The sequence below is a fragment of the Puma concolor genome, chromosome D3 (assembly GCF_028749965.1).
Source record: "Puma concolor isolate L17-30 chromosome D3, mPumCon1.1.hap2, whole genome shotgun sequence".
NCBI lineage: Eukaryota > Metazoa > Chordata > Mammalia > Carnivora > Felidae > Puma > Puma concolor.
Window position 1 is genome coordinate 5,616,821 of NC_141678.1, and position 15,462 is coordinate 5,632,282.

At 61.0% G+C, this 15,462-nt stretch overlaps 1 protein-coding gene across 26 annotated transcripts in view; it reads left to right on the forward strand.

Moving 5' to 3' along the window:
• Positions 1-1,861: 1,861 nt before the first annotated feature.
• Positions 1,862-15,462, forward strand: part of NCOR2 (nuclear receptor corepressor 2) — a 213,716-nt gene continuing 200,115 nt past the window's right edge. For 17 of the 26 annotated variants that reach the window (XM_086681460.1, XM_086681458.1, XM_086681476.1 and 14 more), the window contains exon 1: positions 1,862-2,169. The gene's annotated coding sequence lies outside the window, so the exon portion shown is untranslated. The remainder of the gene's footprint in view (positions 2,170-15,462) is intronic. The other 9 variants (XM_086681477.1, XM_086681480.1, XM_086681481.1 and 6 more) reach the window with 2 other exon arrangements.

A 15,462-nucleotide genomic window follows, 5' to 3' on the forward strand; every position in this document is an offset into this window, starting at 1 on the left:
TACCTGCCTGACTCCCTCCTATGCCCACAGCCTCGGCCGAAGCCCCCCCCCCCCCCCCCCGGGGGGCAACCGTCGGGTCGGGAGGCAGAAGCTGGGAGGAGGAACCCCCGAAGATACCCCAAACCCTCGCCTCCCTTGCCAAATCCCGGAGCAGATCTCATTGAGATGCAAATCTCGGGAGCGTTCCCAGGTGACACTGGGGGGCAGGGAGGGTGGCTGAGGAGGGCTTCCCAGTTGCCTCGGTGCCCTCCCTGCCCTCCCTTCCCCAGGCCCCTCGGGAGGGCTAGGCCTTTCCTCTGCAGGTCTGGCTTTTTGCCTGTGGATTCCCACGGTCTGGCTGGCAGCGGTGGGGGCCGGTGGGGCCAGGACGGGGAGGGCGGGGGCCGGTGACCCACGTCCCCCTCTGGCTCCAAACTCTGAACTGTTCCTCTGTATGCACTTCCCTCTTCCCCAGATTTTGTCAGCCCCAGGTGCTCCGCCCCCCCTCCCCCGCCCCCAATAAAAGGAAAACTAGCAGCCAGAGGGGGCAGAGAAGGACAAACTGCTACCAGGGAGTCAGGCAACCCTGGCCTGCTGGCAGGAGACGCGCCCGGGCCCCTGGAAACCGCCCGCGGCCGCCTCCCCACCGCAGCCATCCCCCACTCCCCCGGGGGGTTCTCAGATGTTGGCAGATGGCAGAACTGAATCTGCTGAGACGTCGCTCCAAAAAAGGAAAGCTGAACTGAAAACAAAAATTCAAACTCTCCAGCATCTTAGGGGAAAGGAGAGGAGGAGGGAGGCTCCAGGCCTGGGGCTCCCACTGCCCTCTGCTGTTTGAAAAGATCTCCCCTAGCTTGGGAGGGCCCCCTGGGAGGGGGCAAACCGGGGCGCACAATCGTCAGGACGGCTGGGGGGGGGGGTTCTTGTTGGAGCTGTGCCTGTCTCCCAGCGTCCACGTGTGTGCTTGTCTGTGACCCTGCACGCTTGTGCGGTCTGGGCTTGTGAGGAGGGTGTGCTCCTGGGTGTGTGTGTATCCGACCACAGGCTTGCAGCATCTAGTCTGTGCATTTGTGTCCTCGGATGTCCCCAAATGGGCGTTCACTCAGCAACACGTTATTGAGTCCCTACTGTGTGTGGAAACAGCCAGAAATCCCGACCTCATGAACTGGACGTTCTAGTGTGCGTGCCTGCCCATCTACGGAACTTGTGTGTGTGTGTGTGTCCCGTGTTTATATGCGGGTGATCTTACATTTGAGTCTATGGCCGGGCTACGCACACGTGTGCGGTGCGCTGAGTTCGCCTGGGCCACATCTGCTGCCCCGCGGTCTGCTGGTGAGGGTTAAGCTCCCTACTGTGTGCTGCAGCCTCCAGAGTGAGCTCCACCACGCGGGTCCTTGCGCATCTGTGTGTGGCCCTCCCCGCACGCCCCCTCCCTATCCACCCGCCACTCTTGAGTTATAATTTAATAGCTGAAACGCGATTCCAGTTAAGTATCTGGGGCTAGGGTGGAGAGGGATGGCGCGAAGCCCCACCGGAGGAGGAGGAGGGGGCGGGATGGGGAGGCGCTTCCCCCCCCTTCCTCCTCCGGGATGCTGCTAAAAAGAAACGGCGTCGCGCCCAAGTGTAAGGGTGTGTGTGTGTGCGCGCGCGCGCGCGTAAGTGTGGCAACGAGTGCGCGCGCGAGTGGGTGCGCTCAGGGCCAGGGGAGGCGACGCGGGCCCTTTAAGGAGCCCGAGGGGGCCGGGCCGGGGCGCGTCGGTGCGGGCGGGGAGCCGGGAGCGGGGAGGCCGAGCCACCGCCTCCCGGGCTCCCGCCCCGCCCCCTCCTCCCCCTCCCGCCGCCGCCGCCGCCGCCGCCGCCACCGCCGCTACCGCCGCCGCCGCCGCCGCCGCCGCCGCCGCCGCCGCCGGGGAGCGGAGCCGCGGGCAGGCCGGGCCGCACCGGAGCCCCGCGTCCGCCCGCGCCCCGCCCGAGCCGTGCGCCCGCGCCGTGCGCCCCGAGATGCGCTCCAAGTTGCGGGCCGGGGACCCTGGGCAGGCGCCCTAGGAGGCGGCGGCGGGAGGATCGCGCCCCGGCTGGAGGCCGGGCCTGCTGCGCGCCCCTAGCCCGTTCGGCACCGCCACTTGCCTGAGCGCCCGGGCGGCCCGAGCGCGCCCCGAGCCCGGGCGCCGCCGCCGCCGCCTCAGCGAGGTGAGTTGGGGCCGGGGGTCCCCGCGGAGGGCCGGGGGGAGGCGCGGGTCGCGCTTCCGGGGGATCAGGGGAAGATCGGGCGGCGCACGCGGCGGAGTTGGCGGGGCCCCTGCACTCCTGAGTTGGCGCTCTCGGGGGGTGGCCTGCTGGCGAGAGAGGCGCCCCATAGACACTGCGGCCCGCGTGCGTGGGGGCGCTGGGGAACTTAGGGGAACTCCAGCTACCCTGCGAGGGGGCGGGAAGGAGGGAAGTGGCGTGGGGGTGGACGGGCGGGGGGACGCCCTGCAAATGCGCAGGGCAGCCCCCCACGGTGCGCCCCAGACCTGTGGGCATGGCCGCCATGCGCCTGCCTCCTGCCCAAGTAGCCCCAGGCTGGGTGGGGGGGGGGGTGACACTGCGTCTTATTTTCCAGCAGGCAGCGCGGGTTTGGGGAGCCCCTGGAGATGGCACCCGGTGCTCCCCGGCCTGGTTGCCGTGGAAGGGCGCGTGGCGGGTTCCCGCCAGCTGGGGGCGGGGGCCGGCGGGGGTCGCTCCTGAGCGAGGGAGCGGAGGGCACCGGGTGGGGGGGTCCCCCCGGGAGAGGCGCCCCTTGGTCCCCCCTCCCCCGCGGGCCGGTGTTCCTGCTGTCTGGGCCTGCCTCCCGCGGCTGGTGACGCCTCATTGGGCCGCCTCCTGGTCCCTCCCCCGGGCTGTGCGGATACTTGGGATGCCACTAGTTTAGGAAGTTGGAATTCAGAGCTGATCCCACTTGGGCTGGACCCGGAGGCCCCAGGCCCTAGTGCTGGGGGGTGCATCCCCAGAGACCTGCGGGGCGGGGGAGGGGAGGGGGGGGTACTCGTGGGGCGCGCCTACCTCACCCCGGGCGCTTGCAGGAAAAAGCCCGAGGGAGGGAGAGAGAGGGCAAGGCGGGAGGGAGGGAGGGAGAGACAGGCTGTACCTGTGAGCTGCCGTCGCCCGGGCCCAATTAGCGTGGGGCGCCCGGCGTTATTTTTACATTGTAGCTTTATTTTTTTGGAAGCTAGTGTCCTCCCGCCGCCTGTGCGCGCTCCGGCTCTCCAAGGGTCTGGTGCAGGCAGCGGAGGCGGATCTGTTCTGTCGGCTCAGCCTCCTCCCTTCCTCCCCCCCTCCCCCCCCCCCCCCCCCCCCCGTTGGTGAGAACTGGTTTTATTATGATTATTTTTTTTCCCTTTTGCAGATTTGGAGGAAGGATGTGTGAGGGAGGGCGGGGGAGGGGGAGAGGATCCCTGTGGGCTGGATGGGGGAGTTCTGGGCACGTTGGGATGTGTTATCGGTGGCCTTGACTTTGCCCTTTTTAAACCAGATCTGGGTCCTCGCGGCTGCTTTGATATAAGGGGCTCTCAGGGCCAGGCGTGAGCTGGGAGGGCGTCCCAGGGCATTGTTGTGTGTCTCGTCGTGGGTGGTCTGTTTTTTTTTTTTTTTTTTTTTTTTTTTTTGCTGGGTTGGGGGAAGCAACCAGAAAGGAAGAGAAGTGAGCTGGGATAGCCAGCCGAGCCTTTCATTGCCGACTCTGCAACTCAACTCCTTAGGTTCGAATCTTTCTTTTGCCAGTTTACTGGCAGCATGACCGGGGACAAATTACTTGACCTCTCTGTGCCTCAGGCTTCTCATCCGCAAAGTGGGGTAGTAATAGTCCCAAGCTCCTGGGGTGGTTGTGAGAACTGAGAGAGGTAATACAAAGAAGGTATTTGTGTGTATGTTACTGTGACCACGGTTTTGTTGTTATTGTTGTTGTTGTTATTACCAGGTTCTGAAACTTGGCCTTTAATCCTACGGTCTGGAAATTTTGAGAGACGGGCCGACTTCCCTTTTGCTGGGGAAGGGGGGATCTGGTGGAGGGAGGGCGCCTTCTTTCCACCCCCTCCCTCCGTGTTTCGCCAGGTGCGGATGGGGAAAGCCAGGTGGTGCCTTCAACCCATTGAGCGGATGCACAGACCCAGCCCGCGGTGGGGCGCGCGCAGGTCCCGGAGCAGGCGCGCAGCCGCGAGGGCGTCCCCGGCGCTGTCTGGCTTCCCCGCCCGCCTGGTCCCTGCTTGGAAATTTACCGCCGCTGCCGCCGGGTGCCCGGGGAGTCTGCGGTGCCCAGACGTGGGGGCGGGAGCCCAGCGGGGCCCCAGCCCTGGCCTCTTCCCACCGAGCTATTTATGTTTGCTCTGGGATCAATACTATTGATAAATCCATGTAAATGGTAATGTGGCTGTCAGGTCCCCGTGAGGGATGGAGACCCCTCGTGGGGCTGCGCGCGCCCGCTCCCTCCCCCGGCCAGGGTTCGGCCACGTGGGAAGGATTTATTTGGCATAATCCGTTCTTTTCCCCCAATTAATAATGCTCGAACCACGTCCTAAAGATTTTTGAGAGCTCTGCAAACACGCATTTAGCTGCATGAAAGCCCCGAGCCGGGAGGGCGTGATTGTTCTCCAGGCGTGGGGGTGGGGGGTTGGCCAGGCTGGTACGACCCGCTGGCACGCTGGAAAGCCGCCCCAGGAGTCCTGCCCACCCCCACCCCCCCAGTGCCTTGCCATTCAGGCACATGTTCTGTGTTCTGTGTTCCCACCCCCCACCTGAGGCCCGTGGGTGAGCTTGGTGGTTCACTTTGAGATTTGGAGGGGGGGGGGGGGGTCCCACCTACACATGACCCAGCGTCAGGGGCTCCTGTCTCGGAGAAGCAGAAATGCTCCAGGCAGGAGAGCTGGGGTCTCTCCTTCGTTCAGCCCTCTGAATGAAACCCCCCCCCCCCCCCGTGGCCCTCACCGCCTCTGAACAAGAGAGGGTTGAGAGCTTTTATTCGTGTGTCTGTTTTTCCCTCCTCCTCTGTTTCCTTTTCATGTCTCAGACGCCAACAGCAGCCTCCCCAGGTGACACCTCTGAAGGGAACAGCTTGCTGGAGCTGGTAATTCCTGCCCCAGGCGCCCAGGGGAAGGTGCCAGGAGGGGACCTGGGGAGGGCTGTCATCTTAGAAGGCCTTGACCCAAGGGGGTGTGTGTGTGTGTGTGTGTGTGTGTGTGTGTGTGTGTGTGGTGTCCCCAGGGACCCACGAGGTGCTTAGGAAAGGTCAGCTGGCATCCTTTGAGGATCCTTGGGGGCCCGGAAGGGATTTTATCCCATCAAGTGGGCTCCTGCTCTTGGAGAAGCTGTATTTTAACACAGTAACAAAGCAGCCAGCACAGCGTGCCAGGCTCTGCTCGGCAGGAAGCCACTCATTCCCTCTGGGTGACCCCCCAGTGAGGTCAGTGCTGTTATTATCCCATTTTATAGGTGGTGAAATTGAGGCACAGAGAGGTTTGGTGACTTGCCCAAGGTCACACGCTTTTGGATGTGGAACCGAGGATTAAGACCCGGGATTGGTCACTCACCATCATGCAAGGGCTGCAGACCCGAGGTGTGGAGCTGGCGCCCACGTTAGCAAGAAAGAAATTCTGTTACTTATTGGAGCGGCACCTATAGATCTTTGCCCCAGGGGGGCCGGAGACTTGAGTAACTTGTTCTCCCCAAGATTTGGGGAGGGGGGGGAGTGCCTGGGGCAGGCCTGGCATTTCTTTGAAGTCTCATTTTAGCTTAAACATTCATGCAAATTTGGCATTCGCTTTGGCGGCTGTGTTTATTTCGAAACGAAAACATGGCTTTGAATTATTTAGCAGGGCGGATAACGGGGCTTCAGAAAGTGGCAGCCGAGGAGGGCGGCGGCCTGGAGTTTCCGCACGCTGGCGCACGCCGGCTGGTGGCTGGGGTCTTTGTGGCGGGAGGCTTGGAGAGGTCTGGGTGTGGAAGGCAACTTTCCCCCTTGCTGCGGATGAAGGCACAGGCCAGCCCAAGGTCACACAGGTGCGTGACTTTTGCTTACAGTGACCAAAACCGTCATCGTTGTTCACCCGTTTGGGCTCAGGCAAGCCCTGGGAGGAAGGCTCTTTGGGTTCATAGATCCGTAAAGAATCCCCTTAAGCGAACAGTGGAGGACAGACCGGCCGCGTTTGGTCCTCGATGCCTCACCGCGGCAGCCGGTTCAGCACTGCAGGTTCGGGTGAGTTCAAATCCCGACTCAGCTGTGTGCAAGCAGTGTGCCCAGGGGCTGGTCCTGGCTCTCAGAGTTTGGGTGCTCTGGTCCATAAAATGGGTACATCGCTCACTGCCGGTTGGGGGAGTGGAGAGGACTGAGGGGCAGGAAGCGTGAGCATTGGGTTTGATGTTCGACTCTGCGGCTTTTCAGCCGCCCGACTCTGGGCAAGTCGCTTAACTTCTCTGGGCCTCAGTTTGCTCATCCGTAAGATGGGCATGATGACGATGGTGGTGGTGGTGGTGATACTTGTGACTTTAGTGCTGCGAGGACCCGATGGTGTCACAAGACCTATTGCTGTGTTGGCTCACCCGGCTGGAGTGTGAATGCTTCCCTGTAGAGCCCTGAGCCTGGCTTTCCAGAGACTCGGGTTGACCGGTTGATGTGATTGACAGATGTGCTCTGCCCCCAAAGGTTGAGGTTTTCCATTCTGCCTGTGATCACCCAGTGCCAGGGTGGTTTTGGAGGGCTTGGGCAGCCTGGAGAGTTGGGGGGTGGGGAGGGCTGGCACAGGGGATCGGGGCGGGGGGGGGTCCCCTGGGGGAGGGCTGGGCTTCCTCTTCACAGGGTGGGGGGGCAAGTTCCAGAAAGGGCTCCTTTGAAGTCAGACGTGGGTTCGAATCCTGCTTCCGTCACCTAATAACTTGAGTGAAGTCTCTGGCCTTCTGGCCTCAGTTTCCTTATCCCGAAGGGCAGCGTGGGTAGGAAATAACGCCCACGGCTGAGGATAGTGTGGAACCGCACTGTCCAGCCAACTTCCTGCCATGGAGGAGAGTGTTCTAGGCCCGCACGGCCTGTAGCCAGCGGGCACATGTGGCCCTTGAGCTCCTGAAATGTGGCGAGCGCTCGACCGAACGGGTAATTTTATTTCATTTTAATTAACTTAAATTTAAATAGGCACATGTGGCTGTGGCTGATGGCTGCCTAATCGGACGGCTCGGGGCTGGATGGTCGAGTCAGAGGCCGCGCCTGGGAGCAGGGCTTGGGTCTTAGCATCCGATTTTTCCCTTGTCCGCGTATCTTGTCTCTCTGGCTGGTGCCAGCGTGGCACTGTCAGATCTTGGGGCACCCAGCCCCCCTTCTTCGGCCCTGTTTCCCGGACAGCCCGGGGCTGACCCTAGTGCCGACCCCAGCGCCTCCACCTCCGTCCTCCTCCTCCCGCCCGTGCTCCTGATCTCGCCGTCCCCTTCCTGTCCCCACCGGCCTGGGGGGCGGCTCCGGCCGGTCAGCCTTTCTGAAACGGGGGGCTCGTTCTAGATCTGCCCCGTCCCGACACCATAGCTGTAGCCGCACGCGGCACCGGGCCCTTGAAGTGACTGTGCGCGAGGAGTGGAATATTCCACTTTTTACCTGATTTTAATAAATTCAAACAGCCTCGTGGGGCCCGTCGCCGCTGGGCCCTTTGGGCTGCGTGGTTTCGGTGTCTTGCCTTCTCTGTGGACTCGGGGCCCAACGCCAGTTTGCAGACCTCTTCTGGGCCGACAGGCAGTGAGCCTGGTGCTGCTGCCCCACTTCCTTCCCTGGCTGCCCCTCCTCGAGCCCACGAGCCAGCTGCAGGTCTGTGCAGATCAGGGTGCAGTCCTCCCTCCTGAGTGCTGAGCGGGGCGGCTTGGGCCTCAGACCTGGCCGGGCTCGCGGACGGGATGGTCCGGCCCCCTTTGTTTTCACCGGTGCAGAGACACAGAGGCCTGCCGTCCATAAGCGTTCCCGGTCCGTATTTTTTTCGAAGAATGAACGCATTCTGTAAGAACTAGAAGAGCTTTTGGGGCGCATGATGTTGCTTTCTGTTGTCAGTTGAAAAATATGGGAAACTGAAAAGTGAGGCGCTCGAGACTCTTTGCCAGCCGCTTTGCGCTTTATAAAAGGTAATTTTGGGGGAGCGCCTGGGTAGCTCAGTCCGCTGAACTTCTGACCGTTGACCTTGACCCAGGTCCTGATCTCACGGTTTGAGAGTTTGGGCTCCGCAGCTCAGAGCCTGCTTGGGATTCTCTCTCTCTCTCTCTCTCTCTCTCTCTCTCTCTCTCTCTCTCTCCCTCCCTCTCTCCCCCCCTCCCCTGCGTGCTCTCTCTCCAAACAAACAAACAAACAAACATTAAAAAAAAAAAAAGTAATTTTGGGGCACCTGGCCGGCTCAGTCCGGGGAGCATAGGACTCTTGGTCTCATGGTTGTGAGTTCGAGCCCCACTTTGGCTGTAGAGGTTACTTTTTTTTTTTTTTAATTTTTTTTTTTTTTTTTTAACGTTTATTTAGTTTTGAGACAGAGAGAGACAGAGCATGAACGGGGGAGGGTCAGGGAGAGGGAGACACAGAATCTGAAACAGGATCCAGGCTCTGAGCTGTCAGCACAGAGCCCGACGCGGGGCTCGAACTCACGGACCGTGAGATTGTGACCTGAGCCGAAGTCGGCCGCTTAACCGACTGAGCCACCCGGGCGCCCCTGTAGAGGTTACTTTTAACAGTAAAATCTTAAAAAAAAAAAAGAAAGTAATTTCATTAAGAGAAAGGGTTAAAACAGTTCACAGCTTCTGTCCCCTGAGGCAGGCAGACAGGTAAGGTTTCCCCTCAGAGAGAGTCTGGCCCTCTGCCTGCCTTAAATGAACCCTATCTGCGTTTTGCTTTCTTCCCCTAAATTATAACATACCTTGGAGCTTGTTCCGGAGGCCCGCAGGCCAAAGCGAGCCCGCCTCCTGTCTTTATATGGCGTGCAAGCTAAGAAGGGAGTTTGCGTTTTTTAATGGCTGGAAAAAAAAAATAAAAAGAGGATAATATTTTGTGACCTGTAGAATTGTGTGAAATCCGAATTTCCGTGTCCATAATAAAGTTTTATTGGAACCCGCCATGCCCGTTCATTAGTGTGTTGTCTGAGGCTGTTTTCAGGCTGCAAAGGAAAAGTCCAGGCTTTGTGACAGAGGCCTGAAGGCGTGCAAGGCCTCACCCCTGGTAGGGAGCTACTTTGTTCTTTTTAACGTCAGCCTTGACCTTCTGGGGTTTTGACTGGTTTTGAAACTGGGGCCCAGAGAGGAGTTTAAGAGTCATACCAAGCAGGCCCTAAAACCCCTCCTGTTGGCCCGGGTCACCGGCCAAGTGATGCTGATACTCATGGTCATAATTTACGGTTGTAGGACTCGGCAGGGAAGAGGGGCCGTTAAGGCAGCGGGCAGCCTGGACTGATGTAGGTGATGCCTGAGACCGTAATCGTGGCCGTGGCAGTGCTGGCTGGTTGCTGGAGCTCCTTTTGTATGGTGCCGTATCGTTTTCACAATTTTGGGAAAGCCACTTACTCCCCATCTTGTTTCCCTCTTTGCTTTGGCCGTCAGGAAACTCGGAGCCAGATTTGCAGCCTGCGTTCAGCAGTCTGGTCTGGTCTGTATTTTTGTTTCACCCACCTCATCCTGATTTTAGTAGTTTCTCCCTGCTTTTGCTCTCTGCCCTGACCTTGCTCTGTGATATCACCCTAACCATACGCATTCCTGAAAGTTGTCTCAGCTCTTGAGGGCCGCGCTGGGGCAGGCAGGGGGCGTGAAGAGAGGGAAAACTCTCCACAAGATACTTTCATGCCTGGGCCCCCGTGTGTGTCTGGGGGGGTGCTGGGTCCCCCACCTGGGGAGATTATACCCTGCAGTCTCCTGACTCACGGTCCCAAGAGGAGACCAAGGCCTGGCCCTGTGGAGTGTCTTAACTAAGATCAGACCCTGGGCAATAGCCAGGATCTTTGGATGTGCATGTTGGGTTGGATTTGGGAAGGGGACGATAGAGGTCCTCGCTGGAGGCCCCAGGGAAGGCCCCGGAGCGGAGCAGGTATCCAGCTCACAACCCCCCGGGTCGAGTGTCACTTCTGTCTCTTCCGGATCTGGCGCCCCGGGGTCCAGGGGTCTCAGAATGTTGGCGTGGCCATCCCGTCCCCTAGGGCATCAGTTCCAGCCTCCTGGCCCTGTTGACCCTTTCGGACGCCCCTGCTTTCTCCTGCTGACCCTGGGATGTTTCTTTGTGCTGGGGAAAGGAGTGGGGCAGAGAGTAAACTGGAGGGTGGGTTGTAGGGATTAGATGAGACCGGGCGGCCAGGCGCCTGCGTGTGTGTGCATGTGCGGGGGGGGGCGGGGGTGGGGGACCGGGAGGGTCGGAGGCTCCCGGGGGCTCAGTCCCTCCTGTGGGTCCAGTGGCTGAGCCTCTCTGCCTCCCATCTCCCGGGACTGGCCCACGGCTCTGAGTCCCCCGTGTGCCTCTTGCTGGCTATGTGATGTGACTTGGACGAGAAACGGAACCTCTGCGCACAGCTCCTCAGTTTACCCACCAGCGAAATGGGGTGACGAATGACACACATCGTCGCAGAACGTGGTAAAGCAGAGTGGGGCTGAGGGGCCATCTGAGGCCGAGGCCTGCCCTCTCCCTCCTGTCCATGGCTCGTGCACCCAGGGAGCCCGTGACCAGGCAGGTGGATCCAGCGGCTTCCTGCCAGTGGCTCATAGATGTCCCTAAGGGGCCTCAGGCCCAAGGTGTCCCAAACTGGGCCCAGAGACCTTCCTCCTGGGGTGTGGGGCATGGGCCAGAGACCCCGGGGTCTCCCAGGCTGCCCTCTCGTTTGGCGGCCCACCTGTCACGTTGGTAGCAGCTTCCTCCCTGGTCCCCCGGCGGCCGTCCTGCCCCCCGCTCCGCACGCAGCTGCAGGGGGGCCCCAGCGGTACTGTGCCCTGACCTTACTCAGAGCCCAGAAGGACTTCCCAGCACGTTTCACTGCCTTGGAGGCCTGTCTGCCCAGGCGCCTGCGGACCTCCGACCTTCCCCGGGCGGGCCTCCAGCATCGCTGTGGGCTGCATGGTGGTGGTGGTGGGGGGGGCGCTCTGGCCAGGCAGGGCTGGAGGGCTTGCGGGGGAGGGGTGTGGATTTGGGGGGGGGGGTGTGGATTTTTCTTTGTGGCCCCGGGGGCCTCTCTGGGAGACGCTGGCAGTCAGAAGGCCTGGAGTCCAGGCCCGGAGGGGGCGCAGCGGGCCCCACGGAGAGGGTTTGCCCCGGAGGCCCCTGCTTGTCCTCACGCTGAACCCCTGTGCCCGCCGCGGACCCTCTGGGAGCATCGCCCGGTGCCGCGGTGGTGTCTCGGTGGCCATGGCAACCGCCTGGCACGGGCCCTGCTCGTTAGGCTAACGAGGAGGCAAGCCTGCCGGCCGAAGTGGGGAGCCGGGGACGCACTACCCCAGGGCTCCACGTGGCTTGTCCCCCAGGCCGCTGGCCTGGAGCCGGGCCCGGCGGGAATCAGGGGCCCCCTTCAGGGTCCCGAGGCCTGGGGCCAGGCTCACCTGGTGGGGTTCTGGCGGGCAGTGGCTGTGCGGGTGGCTCGTGGGTGGTTCCTGTGACCCGGTGTCGGGGGGCGTGTAAGCAGGGGGCGGGCAGCTGCCCACTTTCACTCGCCCCCCCGGCCCTCCCTCTCTCCTACGGAACAGTTTAGGCATTTTCGCTTTCCCCGTCTCTGCTCCCTGCACCCCATCGAGGCCATCGTACTGGGTCGAATGGTGTCCCCCAAAGTCATGTTCTGCCAGAACTTCAGGATGGGGCCTCGTGTGGAAATAGGGTTGTTGCAGGCGTAATAATGTAGGATGAGGCCATGCTGGAGACGGGTGGGCCCCAAATCTAACATGATGGGTGTCATTTTTTTAGTGAGACACGCGCGCGCGCACACACACACACACACACACACACACACGGGAGCGCATGGGGGCGGGGCAGAGAGAGAGGGAGAGAGAAGATCCCAAGCAGGCTCCACACTGTCCGCTCAGAGCCTGATGTAGGGCTTGAACCCACGAACTGTGAGATCACGACATGAGCCGAGATCAAGAGTCGGATGCTTAACCGACTGAGCCGCCCAGGAGCCCTGATGGGAGAGAGGAGCAGGCCTCGTGAAGACGGGGCAGAGATTGGAGTGATGGGTCTCTGAGCCTAGAGGGCTGAGGATTATGGGCTGGGAGATTCATGGAGCTGACACTGCCCCCCCCCCCCGCCCCCCGCTCCACCCCTTGTCTCTGGAGGGAACCACCCTGCTGATATCTGCACAACTGTGAGTTCTGCAGACCAGAGCTAGGTGCCTGGGGTTTGGGATAATAAGGAGTCAAGCCTCAGTTTCCCCACCCATAAAATGGGCACAGTCCGGTGACTTGTCCCTGGAAGCTGCTGAGGGGTTGAGTGAGGTCATCCTTGCGAGGGCTTGCTGCCTTCTCTTGGTGAGAGCACAGAGAAAGACCTCGGCCAGCTCAGCACGTGTGCTGTTGGCATTTTCGGTTTGCTGAATGGATATTCTCTGTGCCATGTTTTTGGAGCAAGGTTGGGACATCACAGCCAGACGACCCCGGGTGCCTGGGGTACCTAAAGCCTGTGTTCCATGAGTAGGCGGCCTCTGGGTACTACTGTGGCCTGAGGTGGTTCCTTTCTGGCTCGTGTGCCCTGCCACGCCCCCTTCCCAGGAAGGGAGCTCTGCAGGGGCGCAAACTAGGCACAGGCAGCCTTTAGGGGGATTCTGGGGCCTTTGGGACATACCTGCTGTCTGGTGAGTGAGGAGAGAGACTCATTAACTCCAGGAAACCCAGGACCTGAGGACTCCTCCTCCTTTTCTTGAGCAGAGTTCTTCTTTCGCCCCGGTGCCTCAGTTTCTGCATCTATAAAATGGGGATAGCTGTATTTCCTGCCTCATGGGGGAGTGGGGTGAGTTAGGGTGTTGGGGGTGACCTCTGATGACCTGTTGTGGACAAGTGTGCACGTCAGCTCCCTCCCCACCGTCTGCGTCTGGTCTCTGGGCAGGGCTGGGCCGGGCCGGGGTGCTCGGGAAAAGGCCCTGAGCTGGCTGGCGAGACGGGCGTGCTCACCGAGCGCCCATGTTATGGTAGATCATTTAAACCCCATATTAACTCCACGTGGCCAGAACCATTCTTCCCCCGTTTCATGATGGGGAAACTAAGGCACAGGGTGGTCGTGTCTTTGGTTCAGGGCACACAGCTCGTAAGTGCCTTCCTCGGTGGGCGGTCGTCACAGGCGGGGGGCCGGCCTCTCCCTGGGCCTCCCTTTCCCTTGGACTGTGGGTCTGTGGGGGGTGGCCTGGGGCCACCGTGCACGGAGCCCTGGGCGTCCCTGCTCCCCTCTCTGCCCCCACCCGCCCTGTCCCCCTCGGGGTCACCCTTGCAGGCTCCCGGGCCGTGGCCGGCTCTGCCGTGCAGGAAGCTGAGCCCGCCGTGTGGAGTATAAATGGCAGCCGCAGCACAGCAGTGGGCAGGAGGCTGCATCCCGTGGCACCTGGGCCCAGCCGCTGCCCCCTTGCCACAGAACCATCCCTCTCCCGTTGGGCACGCCAGGGCAGAGGTGTGTGTGCACCCCAAGCCTTGTGCTGCAGGTCTGCTGTGTGACCTTTGGGCCCTTGTTGCCCTCTCTGTGCCCCTGAGCCCCCCGGCCGTGTGTTCAGGACGCCTCTGTGCTTCCTGTGCCGTAAAGAGTGTCTTCAGGGTGTCAGCATGGCGGCCGGGGAGGGGCGGAGGGCAGGGTGGGTGCTTTGACATTGAAGGGGGCTGCGGATGGGTTTTGCCTTGGAGGTGGGGGAGGCTAGTCGGGGGGGGGGATATCCGGGGAGTCTGGGGAGGGGACGCGGGACCTGTGTAGCTGGGTGTGGGGGGACGTGAGGAGACGGGGCTGCCCCGAGGATCCTGGACTGGGACACGGGCCGTGGGGTGGGCACTGGGCATTTGAGACCCATCTCGGCCGCTGGGTTCCCGTGTGGGTTTTGCACCGCCTCTCTGGGCCTCTGTATAACTCCTCAGATTTCCTGGCAGGAGAGAGACGCGCAAGGCTTTCAAGCAAGAAAGAGCCATTTCATCCTGCCCTCTTCCACCTTTTGTGTTTTCACGGTTAATATTGTTAATGTTGTTAGGGGGTGGGGCTCATCTGATCCTTCTCTGGACCGTCAGGTCCCCGGGGGCCCTGGCTGCTGGACAGGGGGTGGCAGCCGTCGGGGGGAGGGTGCTGACCCGCACCGGGGATGTCCCGAGTGGCTTTGCTGCTGGGCACAGCCCCCGCTGACCACCCTACCCCGGGTTCTGGCCGACGCCAGCTGCGTGGTGAAGGCCAAGATGGCTGGATCCCCTGGACGTTTTTCCGAGCACAAGTGCCCTGCTGCGGGTCAGCTGGACCTTGGGAAGCCTTCCCCTTCCACGGAGGTCATGTGCCTTGTTGGTGCCCGCACCGTTCTTGGCCTAGAGAGCCTGAACGTGGATAAGTATAGGTTTCCGCAGGGAAGCTTCCCTGCGAGCGATCTTGCTGGATTGTGGGATGTGCAATGGGGCCACTGGTGACCGGTCCAAAAAAAGAGAAATAAACCTTGCCTAGGCATATCGATTGCCAAATTATTTGCATTATTTGCTGTCATCTCAGACAGGGAAGTGTCTGCTGATAAGCCACAGGACTCTGCCTGGTTCACATTTTCATCAGAGGCTGGACTCCACACCCTGTGTGTGTTCACCGTACCGGTGACCGGAGCTGGGCATACGCCTGCTCATGCTGCGGGAGCGGAGAGACTGAGTCACGAGGCCCCGGCAGTTGCCTTTTGGAGTTCAGGGTTTGTGGGGGTGGGCTGTAGGAGCAGTCTCCTCGAGGCTCAGAGGTATTTGGGGCCTGTGGTAAGGAGAATGAGGGCTTCTCCCAAAGTTGCCCGTGTCCTAGGAACGGCGACTCATCACCCCGCGGAGGGGAATTAAGGATGTGGCTGAGATTAAGGCTAGTAAGCAGCTGACCTTGGGATGGGAAGTTATCCCCGATAATCCTGGTGGGCTCTAACTAATCGCAAGGGTCCTTATGTGGAGGAAGCAGGAGGTCAGAGTCACAGAGATTTGCAGACGCCATCCTGCTGGCTTTGAGGTCGAAGGAGGGGGCGCGGAGCCAAGGAATGCGGGAACGAACTCTCCCGCGGAGCCTCCAGGAGGAGCACAGCCCTGCCCACACCTTGGCTTTTAGCTCCTGTCAGATCCGGGTCGGACTGCTGACCTCCAGAACTGTGATAATAAATTGCATGCTGTCTGGAGCCGGCCACGTCCGTGGCCATCGACTACAGCAGCAGGAGGAAACTCATACGTAGCCTTGCATCTTCCCTGAGGACCAGCAGCCGGGAGCATCGTGCTCGTTTCGATGCTGCTGTGTCCCCACTGCTGCAGCCAGTGACCTTGGGAGTCGGGTGACTGCTCAGGGTCTGGGCCTTGACC